At 39.6% G+C, this 12,640-nt stretch overlaps 1 long non-coding RNA gene across 1 annotated transcript; it reads left to right on the plus strand.

Moving 5' to 3' along the window:
• Positions 1-2,376: 2,376 nt before the first annotated feature.
• LOC147828938 (uncharacterized) lies at positions 2,377-12,057 on the plus strand. The gene is made up of 3 exons (XR_015449928.1): positions 2,377-2,763; positions 3,103-3,210; positions 11,176-12,057. It is a non-coding gene; the product is annotated as an uncharacterized LOC147828938 (long non-coding RNA).
• The last annotated feature ends 583 nt before the right edge of the window (positions 12,058-12,640 follow it).

Raw genomic sequence — 12,640 nt, forward strand, 5'->3', positions numbered from 1 at the left:
ACCTGAGTAGTGTTCTTGGGTGTTTGTATGATACAGTTCAATTAAAAATAAAAAACAAATATAATGGATTGAAAATATACAAAAACAAAGGAAGGAAAGAAAGAAGAGAGAAAAAGAAAAAGGAAGGAAGGAAGGGAAAGAGAGAGAAAGAGAGAGAGAGAGAGAGAAAGGGAAGGCAGAGGATAAAAGCAAAGACAGTGACCCCAGAGAGAGAGAGAGAGAGAGAGAGAAAGGGAAGGCAGAGGATAAAAGCAAAGACAGTGACCCCAAAGGTCACTGTCAAAAGTGACACGTTCCTAAAAATTGGGTATCGTGAATCATTTTAAAATGTGAGCATGTACCCTATAACATTAGCTGATTAACACTTCAGAAAGTATGTGTGGTGAGGATGAATTAAAGAGAAGAGAAAGAATTTCCCCTTCCCAGAGAAAGATCAGACTGGACATCAATCAGAACCTTTATAAGGGCCTGGTGAGCTAGAATTAACTCCACCATATGCAAGAGAGAACCTCTGAAGGCAGTTGGGATGTTGGGATGTGACGATGAAAATGAGACAGAAACTCCAATTTTAGCAAAGTATTCCCACGCCTAAAAAAGGAGACAATCCAATAACTGCTGTCATGATAACTGTTGGTGCGGAGAGATTTCCTGAGGTACCCTGTGCCCAAAGGAGGTACTTGGAGCACTCAGCTTACAGGAGTACTTAAGGAGCATATTTTAACATGGCTTTCAGAATTTCTTGGGATAGTGGGTAAGAGCAAGATGGCTTGCTCCTTTTAAAATTTTTATTTCATTTCACTTTTTGCAACCATCTAATTTCAGCAGCATTTGTGAATATCTGGCCATGACTTGTTAGTAACAATAGAATGGTAAATAAAAAGTGAAAACATTTTATACTTTCTTAAAGTTAAGAGGCTCTTCTAAAATATCTGAAAGGCTGATAGTCTTAGCTTTGCAACTGGGAAGAACTATCCTAAAATAATATCAGCAATTGATTTAGAGCAGTTTCACTGATCAAATGTCATTCTTTGCAGACTTTTGCTACTTCACTTTACCTAACTGTGGAAAGGCGACAAAAGCAGATGGACAGAAAACCTAACCGGGTCGTTGCTGCACCCCTAGCTCGCCTCATGGATCACCTGTATTTCCAGCACCCAAGTGGTAAAGCTAAGGCCAGAAACAAAATCCCCTGTTTCCAGGACCCAGTGATCTGTTCACCATGTCACCCCACCTTAATCTAGTTTTGCTAAAGTAATAAAACCTTTGTTCAAGAATAAATCATCCTATGAAAAAAGAAAGATCTAGAGAATTCATGACAGTCCAACTGGAATTATTATTATTATTTTTAGAGTAGGAAATATTTATTGAGGGAAAGACAGCTTCTGAGACAGGCAGAAAGGGGACCTGGAAAGTGGGTTGCCCACAAGACCACTTCTCAAAGAAGTTTTATAGAGCAAAGTCATGAGGTGGGCATAGGGTGGGACAACCTACAGTCAACCAGTAAGATTGCAGTACAGCCTCGTAGGTAATACTGAACCAGGGGGAAGGCAGCTCACAGGGCAGGTGTGCAGGAAAGGAACAAGGGCCTTCCAGGAAGGTGTGGGGCAAAGTCTTGGGCCCCCCGAGCAGGTGATTGATGCCTGTTTATCAGTCATTGTTTCTCCCTGGGGACGCAGCTGTGAACATTTCACCCCAGTCTTGAGGCCTGGCCTCCAACAGCTGCACCTCCACCCACAGCTGTAAAGCGTCCTCATCTTCAGCACTGACTCCTCTGAGGGCCCAGTCGTGTCTGACTGCCTAGGATATTTCTACCTAACTTAGCTGTCTATGATACAAGCACCAGCCAGGCCTGGTGGCACATGCCTGCCATCCCAGCACTCAAGAGGCTGAGGCAGGAGAACCTGGGAGTTTGAAGCCAACCTGGGCTCCATGAGACCCTGTCTTAATAAGAAAACAACAGAAAAACAAAAACAAACAAGTGTGTGCAACCACCCCTTTACCTCTGGTCCGGAGCACTTCCCACCCTCGTAGTAGACCTGTCCCTGTCCCCTCTGCAGCTTCCTGGCAGCCACCACTCTGTGTCCTGTCTCTGGGTTTTCCTGCTCTGGTCTGGAAAGTTCTTATCAATGACCAAGATGAGACACTAGCATGAACCAGTTCCCTGATATAAATTAAAATTCGGAAAGAAAACCAAAACAACGGGCTCACACAGCCTCGTGCGGCTGGCTTCGAGGGTCAGCCCGGTGGACGCCTGGGTCGCGTCTGTCTGTGCCTTTCCACCGTTGACTGGTAGTCCGCCGGGTGGCTGCTCGCGCTCGTGGGCCTGTGCATCTGCCGACAGGCCCTTGGCTGTGGCCAGCTCCGGCCGTTGTGAGCAGTGCCGTGGTGAACCGTGTATGCAGGGTCTGCTCGCCCGCTGTTCGGGATTCTCCGGGAACTGACTCCAGCATCTGCCCGTTGTGGCCGCGAGGTTCTGGGGTGAGGCCATCAGGAGCTGCGTCTGTTGGAGGAGGGCATGGTGACCGCTGCCGACTCTCCCAGACCAGACGACAGCTCCCTCCCGGAGCCCCGTGGGGTGACAGGGGCTCAAGCCAGTCTCGTGTTTACCAAGCAAAGCAGCGTGGCCCGAGGGGCCCTGGGCCTGACCCAGAGGTCACTGGCCTGCAGGAAGCCAGCTGAGTCACACGCTGGCCCCGCAGAGTCCACTCCCTGACCTGTCCTGCCCAGGGGACCGCAGGGGGCTCTTTATCCTGCATTGTACAGGTGAGGAAATTGAGGCGCGGCCTGGACACCCTTTCCTCCTCCGGAAGGAACAAGGATGGGGGAGGAAGAGGAGATGAGTCCTCCCTAAGCCCAAACCCCCAAATCCGCAACGGATTTGGAATTATTATCATTAGTTGCAACTAACCTGATCGCCACCATTTCTCCAACCCTGAGCTCCTATTGGGTAATTTTAATTCCCTAAGATACAAAGATGCATAAAATTTAGCACTATTACACATCTCATACTCACCAAGCACAGTATTATTTGACTATCACAGTCAGACTTTATGAGCCCAGTTTGCAGCCAAGGCCGCTGACATGAAATGACTCCCGTAACAGCAGAGAAGACAGAAACCATCTGGAGGTAGAATCACATTCTTGCCGTCTCAGTTCGTGCCCACCAGAACCTCAGAACCAGCACAGGTCATTGGATAAGTGAAATACAAGGTGGGTGCCATTTAAGAAAATATTTTGTTAAAAATACTACTGTTTACTAACAGATTGAACCACACATACATGAAAAACAATCTACACACACACACTCACCAATCGTGATATATTTTTTGCACATCAGACCACACAGTTGTCAAATTGGCACAATATTATATTAGTAGTATGTAATGATTTTAATCTTTATCTATCACATCTCTTAATGTAAAAAATTAGTTAAATAAATCACGTGGATTTTAAAAATATTTGTGACATTAAAATCACTGAAATGAGTATGCGTATAAATTTCCAAGGTCATCGTCCTTGCCATTACTGCTTCTAATAGTCTATATGTTTCCCCAAATAAATACTAACTTCTTTAAAACTAAAAAGTGATTGGATGATAAATATTTAAATATATATGTATTTGAGCACCAAGAAAACAATCTAGTAATTTTCCATCAGATAATTTTTTCCAAAGCTTTATTTGCTCTTAGATAATACAGTATGTTTTAGATTTTAAATTTCAGGCTTGGCATGTCTGTACCTCGATGAGAAACACATTCTTTGGGGAAAAAACTTCTTTGTTAAACAAATGAACCAAAACTATAATAATAATGAAAAATTATACTTTCCTTCGGATAGAACTTGTGCTAAATTTTAGCCATCTGTATGGTGTAGCATGTTCCATACAACAAAGAAAAAATATGTATGTATATAAAACAAAACACTCTTTGTCACTTTCCTGCCTCAGGGCCAAAAGTGTCACTGTCCCTCACTGCTCTGGATTGGATAAAAGGCACATGTCAAAGGGCATTGTTGTATTTGAAGAAAATAGCAGCTGTCAGTAACAAATACCTCAGAGACAGCTAAGATATCATAGTAGCCCACATGGAGGTGAGACACAGCATGTTTCAATACTGACAGATGGACATGAAGTTTGGAAACACAGAGAATCAATAAACAGAAGTGAATGAGTGTTGCTAGGGAGTTGGAAGAGCACAAAAGAGACCTCCAACAATGAATTGCTAATTTTGCTTTCTGCCGCAGCTATGCACTTATATTTCATCCCCAGTACAACTCACTTTTAGTTATTAACATTTAGTTAAGGTGCTATAAAAACCCACATTGGAATACTTATTATAACGTCAAAGACTGACAAAAAATCTAGTTTGAATATTATGAAGATTCAGAAGTATTAAAATGAAAAAATATTATAAAATAAAATGTCCAACTATTTGAGATTAGTAAGTTTCAGCAAGATATAATCAGTTGCTGATATAACTCTACACTAGAAAGGTGAATGCTTGGACTTTGTTGCTCTTGGTTAAATTGTATGGCAGAAATTTATCCAATGAATTGACTTAGAATGAATTAGACTTCTATAGAGCTAAAGAAACAAGCATTCAAACATAACTATCAAATCTTACATCAGTGAAATAAAATATGAAGTTAGATATAAGCTTTAAATGACTGGAAATGAGTGAATGTCTATCCGTTAACCTCCACCCCAGGTTAGAAATGTATGGGTGACTACTGTCCATAGCTGACGTATTCTAGGCACCAGAATTTAGTTAACTCCTAAAAGTCATAAAATATTTTCCCACTTTCTTGAGAAAATACACAAAGAAGAGTTATTTTTTGCAGAGTCAAGAAGAATGTAGATATCCTACCAACTCACTTAAAGAAGACAGAAATCAGACCATTGTGGTCATCTCCAAGTATGAGCTCCTCTGAGCTCATCTGATGCTGTGATTCCTTTTGTGAGGGCTACTGGGTGTGCTTACTTGATGAAGAGTGTGAACCCTATACGTGAGAAGTCGGGGTGGGATGGTGCCAAAAATTAAATCGTCCCAGATACTCCAGCATCATCAGGGCAAGTGAAATTACTTATTTGATTTTGAAGACTTTCAGATAAATAAACCATTTGTTTCTAAAATCAGAAGGCTCAGACCAGCATTTTAATATAGCCTAAAAGTCTTCTATAGAAATATTATAAATGTATAATATGAGCACCATAAGGAAAAACTATGTAATTGCCTATAATTTTCTCATTTGCTTATGAGCTCATTAGAAAAAAAAACACTTCCCTAGTTCTAGAGTTCTCACCAACTAAGATTTGTAAGATGCTAATGACGTATTCACTATTTTCTGAAATGACATATTTCCACTCATAAAATAACGATTTGCAAAAATAAAAACAAGAAAATTTGTATCTCAAAGAATATTAGACGTGTTAGGGGTTTTGAAATCATTAAGTCCAATTTTGACAGAGAGCAGGACCTAGTTCCTGTGGCATACTCAGTCTTAAGTAAATTTGAACGACCACTAAAGAAACAACTCCCTTTTCAATTTTTCCTCTTCTAATTAGTTCAAAGAAAAGAATCTGAATCACTAATCTTTTTCACAAAAAGAGAGCTTGCTTAATTCAAAGCCTTGACAACTCAATGATACCTAGTGTTTTATTTTAAATTCATGTGTTCATTTTAATGACTTCTATTTGCAGCATCTGCACTAATTTTTCCCTTTACAGTAGTGATATGTAATTTCCTGTTTAGATAAGATTACATTAGTAAAATGAAATATTTTTTTTTCCATCAGAATGGGGATTGAACCAAGGGCCTTCATCCCCAGCCCTTATTTATTTTTTTATTTTGAGACAGGGTCTCACTAAGTTATTAAATTTCCCAGCATCCATTGAACTTAAGGTCTTCCTTCCTCAGCCATCTAGGGTCCTTGGATGACAGGCACCACATCTGCAATAATAAAAGTGCTTTTATACTGGGTAGGTGATACTATTTTGAAATGCTTTAGTCTAGACAGTGAGACATGTTTTTAATTAGTCATTTTTTTTTTAGTTTTTATTAGTACATGCTCACAGAACATTCATCAGGGGAGTTGGTACATGTACGTAAAACATCTAAATTCTTTTAATTTCCCCTTTCCCTCTCCTCCCTCCTGAAATAGTCATTTCTAATCTGCACTCCAGGAATGGTTAATTACCATTTGAGGTCTTAATCAGAATTATACTTACAAGTTAGCATTTCCCTAATCAAACCTAGACCAAGAGCTTCGTAGTGTATGTTGGAAATCATCTTTTACGGTTTATGCATGTTCTTCAAGATAGTGCTGCGTTAGGAGTACTGAACAGATCTTACCTCTTTTGCTTGGATCCTGCAAAGCCACAACACAACATACAACGTCAGGATCTCTCAGGACCCACAGATGTATCCATCCCACACCATTTCTCATGGAAAACACTAAGGTCTGATCTCACAGGCGTGGCTGATCCTGGCATCAGAACACTGAGATGTTCCTTCTGGAGTAAACTTTCCTTGCCAGTGTTAGTGCTTTTAGGACACAGAATTCATGGGATTTCAGTGGCACTGAGTAAAATGAGTGGCCTCTCTGGGGGTTTAGTTGCTAATACTTTACTTCTTTAGGGCACGCATCTTTCTCACATTATAGCATGCCTAAAGTTGGGTACATCTTACAATCGATAGATTTTGTAAATATGACTAGCAATGTTTCTTTCATCTTCAGTGAGCCATAAAATTACCATGCATCTTACTGATGATATCTTAGTTTTATAGTGTTTGTATATTTGACAGAATTTAGTTTGAGACTTTCACTCATTATAATACATCATCTGGTAGCAAAATTGGCAGGAAGATGAAAATATCACTTTGTAACTACTAGAGGGCTACCAATATTTACCAAGGAGATGTTTGCTGATGGCCTAATTGGCTTAAGGTAATTTTCCATTATGATGCAATTTAAAGAATTCAGTAAATAAGGGCTGGTGATTTATCTCAGTGGCATTGCGCCTGTCTCGCAAGCACAAGGTCCTGAGTTCATTCCCTGGTACCACAAAAAAAAAAAAAAAAAATTTAGTAAATAACATCAGAGATTGTAGGTATCGAAAACATTAAAAAGTTTTAAGCCAATTACTAAAATGTAAGAAGCACTACTCTGATTGTCCTAGAGGTCAAGTCCGACTCCTATAAGAGACAATCCCCAAGGCCAGCATAAGCCCAAGGAAGAAAAATGTTAACCTTGAAATGATGCAGATTTAGCCTAAAGACCATGAGTTATCAAAGGTCACAGATATAGCTCAGAGTATGGCACCTGCCTCTCAAGCACAAATCCCTGAGTTCGATTCCTGGTACAAACAACAAAAAAAAGACTGTGAGTTATTTACTTTTAGACAATAAAAACCACTGCATAATTTTTTTCTGTTTTTTTAAGGGAACACTAAGTTGTGGCACTGCACAAAAAACTTAATATTTTTGTCCCTAACATGTGACTTATTCTTTTAAACTGGATTGTTTACTTTAATAACAGATCAGAAAGGCTTATTTTGCCTTAAATGTTTCCAGAATATGACTATTTCTGAGGACCCTACTGCAGTAATATAAACTTGTACATATGATCACACACAATTATAAGCTTAGGAGAAATCATAATTCCATGACTTCACCACAGTGGCTTTCAAGACTGGAATAGGAATTACATCTGTGTTCACTGTACTCATTATGGTCTTCATAAAGAAAAAAAAATCCTTCATAGGAAACAATAAACTCTTTCAAATTATTTTATAAACAGGGCAGTATGTAAGTAAAAGAAATAAATATATTGATATATAAATGACTCATATTTACAGCTCATACATTATTTTAGCAATTTATGACAGCTTCCTTCCTTTAATTTAGCACCACCAAATAAAAAATGATATTTCCAGATGGCCAGGTAAAAGTAACTCCATGCAGCCAAGCATAGCCATGAAGAAATAAGGAAAGATAATTTTTATATAATTTTTAAATAACCAGGAAGGCTGATAAGAAAACTTCAAACTGCTTCATTGTTGGCTTGTGTATTATATATCATAAACGCCTCCCAAGACTTTGAATGATTTTCCAATGTGCTTTTCAACCTTAAATCCTGTCTCCTATGACAGCTGTTACCATAATGTCAAGAAGCAGTTAACTGAAACACCAAGAGATAAACAAGCTCTGTTTTACTTTCTCCATGTGTTCCCAAAGCTATTCTCATAAAGTCAGGCATCTGCTAAACCATGGCTGTCATGATGATCAGTTGCAGCTAATAAAAAAGGAAATGTTACTGTATTAAATTCTAGTGTTAATAAATGAGAAAAGGAAGAAAAACATATATCAGTAGAAAAGATATTAGAGTCCAGGGACTGTCACTCCCAAAATATGGTCCACTGGTGTCCTGATTGCTTAAAGAAACTAAGCAAATGCTAGAAGAGGCTTTAATCTGATTAAAGTCCACACCTATCAAAGAAAACAATTAGCTTCGGTTCCTTCTCTGAGGTTTCATTGACTCAATTCACAGGAAGAAAGATAGAAGTCTACCAACAGACTCATAGTCACACCCCTTTGTCTTCTATTTTGGTCCTCTTCAATCATCCAAACAGTGTCATTTACAAACCACTGTTTGAGCTACAGGCCAAACAGACTTTGTCCCTGGTCACTGTATGTTCTCCAAGCTCATCAAATTCCTCTAAATATTATTTCCTATCCCTCTTATAACCATCTGTGTTTCCTATTCTGCCCTGAATCTAAGGAATAAATCACATTGGGTGGGTGGGTTATTACCCTTTGTGATTATCTCTATGCCCAGTCATAACTTTGTGTGCCTTTCCTCCAATTAATCTCCCTTTCTTCAGTTCCAGCAAAATTTGGGACCCCTACAGAACAAAGTGGATCAGTTTTGGTACAATGCGATTCACTGTGGCATTTTTGCAAAGAAACCCTCATATTTTATAGTACTTCCATTTTCATTTGTCTTTCTGTGGGACTGTGTCCTGACAAGAGTTCTTTGCTTAGCCAAACTTTAGTTAGGCTTCTACAGCTTCTAGTAGCCCCAACTGTGTGCTTTCTTGTAAAGTCCTGTTTTAGCAAATGTATTAGTCAGCTTTCCTGTCACTGGGAAAAAATACTCCACACCAAAGGAGAAGAGGTTTATTTTAGGCTCACAGTTTCAGAGGTTTCGGCTTATGGTTAGCTGGCTCCAAGGTAAAACATCATGGCAGAGGGGCATGGGGGAGGAAAGCTGCTCAATCCACGGCAGCAAGGAAGCAGAGAGAGGAAAACACTAGCACCAAGAATGTACCCTTCCAAGGTAGTTTAGTGATAATCTTCCATCCTGAATACCTAATCACTCTCTTACCTGATAAAATTATTTACTCTCCATTCTTGGCATCTGATCACCCTACCCATCTTCAGCAAGAATCCTCTTAGGTTAGTTTTGTCAGAATTTCCCCCAAAATTGATTTGTCTTCTTAGAAATTTTTTACTCACTCATCTACTACTTCTTGGCTATAAATCTCCATTAACCCTGGTGTATGAAGTATTCAAGATGGAACCAGTTCTATACTGAGATCTCTCTTCCTTTGTTACAATAGTCCTGGATAAAATTTGTGTACACCGATTTAACTTCTGTCTGGCACTGATCTTCTTTGGGAGTCTTGAGGAATAGGCTTAGAAAATACTCAGTGATACCTGACAAAATTTATACACAAGTAGATGCTTCATAGCCTGAAATGCAACACAATTTAAGAGTGTATTATTCATTAATATGATGCTATAACACATAAAATGCCATTCCCTAAGAAGCTTTGCAAAAAATGGTCAACTAGATCTTTCAGCTATAAATTATTATCAGCTCCATCTCTAAAGGGGCACAAGTAGTAAAGGAAATTAGACCAACTCTCACTCTTATATTCTTCAATTAAAATATTAATATAATTGCTTTTCTATGATTCTTTGCTTCCTTTACATAAGCAACTGTTACTGCTCCAAACAGAGATAAACTGTTAAATAAGGTTCTTTTAAAAAGTGCTTATCAGAAGGGCTGGGGATTTATCTCAGTGGTTCTGCTGCCTGCCTCACAAGTGCAAGGTCCCAAGTTCAATCCCCGGTACCAAAAATAAAAAGTGCTTATCAGATTTACACACGCTAAGCATTAAAACTGTCTGAAAAATAAACCTAGTGAATATATTCACCTGTGAAAACAGATCCACACATTATGAAATCTGGTGTTTATGAAGGTAATAACAGAATTCTTCAAGAATGATTTTGCACTTTGTAATGAGAAACCACTTTGGTTCATAAAACATATTAATATCCAACAGTGGGGTGATGTAAGGTATTTTTCCATATCTCATGATCAAACTAGATATAAGTCCTTTATTACCCCTAAGGAGAGCAAAATCAGATTACGAACAAGACATAGAACTCTCAGATTTTTATTTTTGAAAGCATAGTCCAGCTGTAGGCCAGTAACACCTGAAAGAAGACATTGTCACAAGAGATTTTATAGTCCCCTCCTGCCCTAAACTAGCTAAAGACCCTCAGAGCTTGGAACATGGAAAGAGAACTTGAGGGAAGGGTGCATTGGAGGATGGAGGGGAGAGGGGAGTTGCAGTATGCCCAGCCCTCTAGGGCAGCACACTTGCCAAAGCTCTTCCTGCTTCCATGGTGCAAGGGCCTTGGTGACTTCAGGGAACCTGGCCCCCCATGGAGCATACAGCCCAGGATCTCTTCTGTAGAAGAGGCATCTGGAAGTAGCAAAGCAAAACAGCAAGGGTAGATGCCAGCCAGGAAATGAATTATAGCTCTGGAGAGGCCAGGTCGGCAGATGGGGCAGAGTTCAGATGAATGCAAACATAGGCATCTATCTGGCCCTCTCAGCACAAATCAGGCAGTTTTCCCAAAGCTGGAGACTGAGGAGGATGGGGATGCTGAGTAAACTTGGAGAAGGATTGGAAGACGTGTGAGCTCAGCTGGAATCATCTAGATAAGGTTTCCTAACATCACCCTGATTAAGCCCAAGGATGTGAGATGAAAATATGCAGGGAAGAGGTACATTTCACATACCAGTGTGAACAGTACCTGCCAAACAGTTCCATGTATGGTATGCTCAGTGAGCACTGATCATTCTCATGTTTCTCCTCACTAGAAAATCAGTGATGCTGGTCATTTGAGAGATGTAAATGAAAACAACATTGAGATTCCACCTCACCCCAGAAAGAGTGACTGCTATCAAGAAATCAACCAATAACAAATGCTGGCGGGGCTGTGGGAAAACAGAAACCCTGCTCCACTGCTGGTGGGAGTGTAGACTGGTGCAACCACTGTGGAAATCAGTATGGAGATACCTCACAGAACTAGGGATAGAGGTCCCATTTGACCCAGCTATTCCCCTGCTGGGTATCTTCTGAAAAGAATTAAAAGAATCATACCACAGTGATATATGTGCTCCCATGTTCATAGCACCACAATTTGTAATAGCCAAAACTTGGAAACAGCCCAAATGCCCATCAACTGGAAACTGGATAAAGAAAATGTGTTTTTTTTATAAAATGGAGTATTATGCAGCCATAAAAAAGAGAAATTAGAGACATTTATAGCTAAATGGATGCATATTGAGGAGACACTCTTAAGTGAAATAAATAGGACACACGTGTAAATACCAAATAGTTTCTCTAGTGTGAGAAACTGAAAGTGTAAATAAGGACTAAAAGGTATACTAGATAATGTGAAATAGGAAAAAAAGGGGCAAAGGGGAAGTGGGAGGGGTAGGGGAAAGGAAAGAAGGGAATGGAATTAATATGAGAAAATGAAAAAATGGAAACAAAGTCTTTGTAAATAGGGAGGGATGGAGGAGTTGAAGGGAGGGCAGGGGAAGGGGAAAAAATAAGAACCAAGAGAGATTATGTAAAGGTGCAAATTTCCAATGATGAATGTCATTATATTGTACACCTAAAATGCACCAATAAAATAAAATTTTTTTAAAAAAGAAAATCAGTGATGACCGTGCTTTGGAGTAACCAAGACAAAGACACTGGTCTTTCCCAGAACCACTGTCTCCCTCTCATTTCTGCTCTCTGCACTGGTAACTGCTTCTTGGCTTTCATTTCTAAGCAATCACCTTTCCCTCATAGCCTTGCACATTTTGGTTTTTAAATGTTGAATCACTATCAGCTTGTTTCTATGAAAGTTTTGTCTTCCAATTTGCTCAGTAAAATATTGGCTGTGAGTATGCAACATGACAACTTTCTCATCTAACTTCAAATACTAAATACTCCGTGTCTATGTTTCTGGGGACAATGTTTTCTCTGCTCCAGCTGCAATGTGTGGCTATGAGGAGAGAAAAAGGAGTTGTAAAGCCCTTTTAATGGGAAGAGTCAGGCGCTCTTTGTCACTTTGGGACACTCAGTAAGTACTTCTGGGGAGGGGAGAATCTGAAATAAACAAGTGAATCTGAGCTGAAAAGTGGACCTTCCATTGCACACTTCTGTGAATACTGATATGGCACCCTTAAAATGAGGAACATGTAATATCAGACAGATGACACCCACTTCTAAAGAGTATTTACCACATTATGCATACAGATTATGTCACAGATTTCCTTATCTACTTGT

This window comes from Heterocephalus glaber, unplaced genomic scaffold, assembly GCF_053883595.1.
Source record: "Heterocephalus glaber isolate CG9 unplaced genomic scaffold, H.glaber_assembly_v1.0 deba00000818, whole genome shotgun sequence".
NCBI lineage: Eukaryota > Metazoa > Chordata > Mammalia > Rodentia > Bathyergidae > Heterocephalus > Heterocephalus glaber.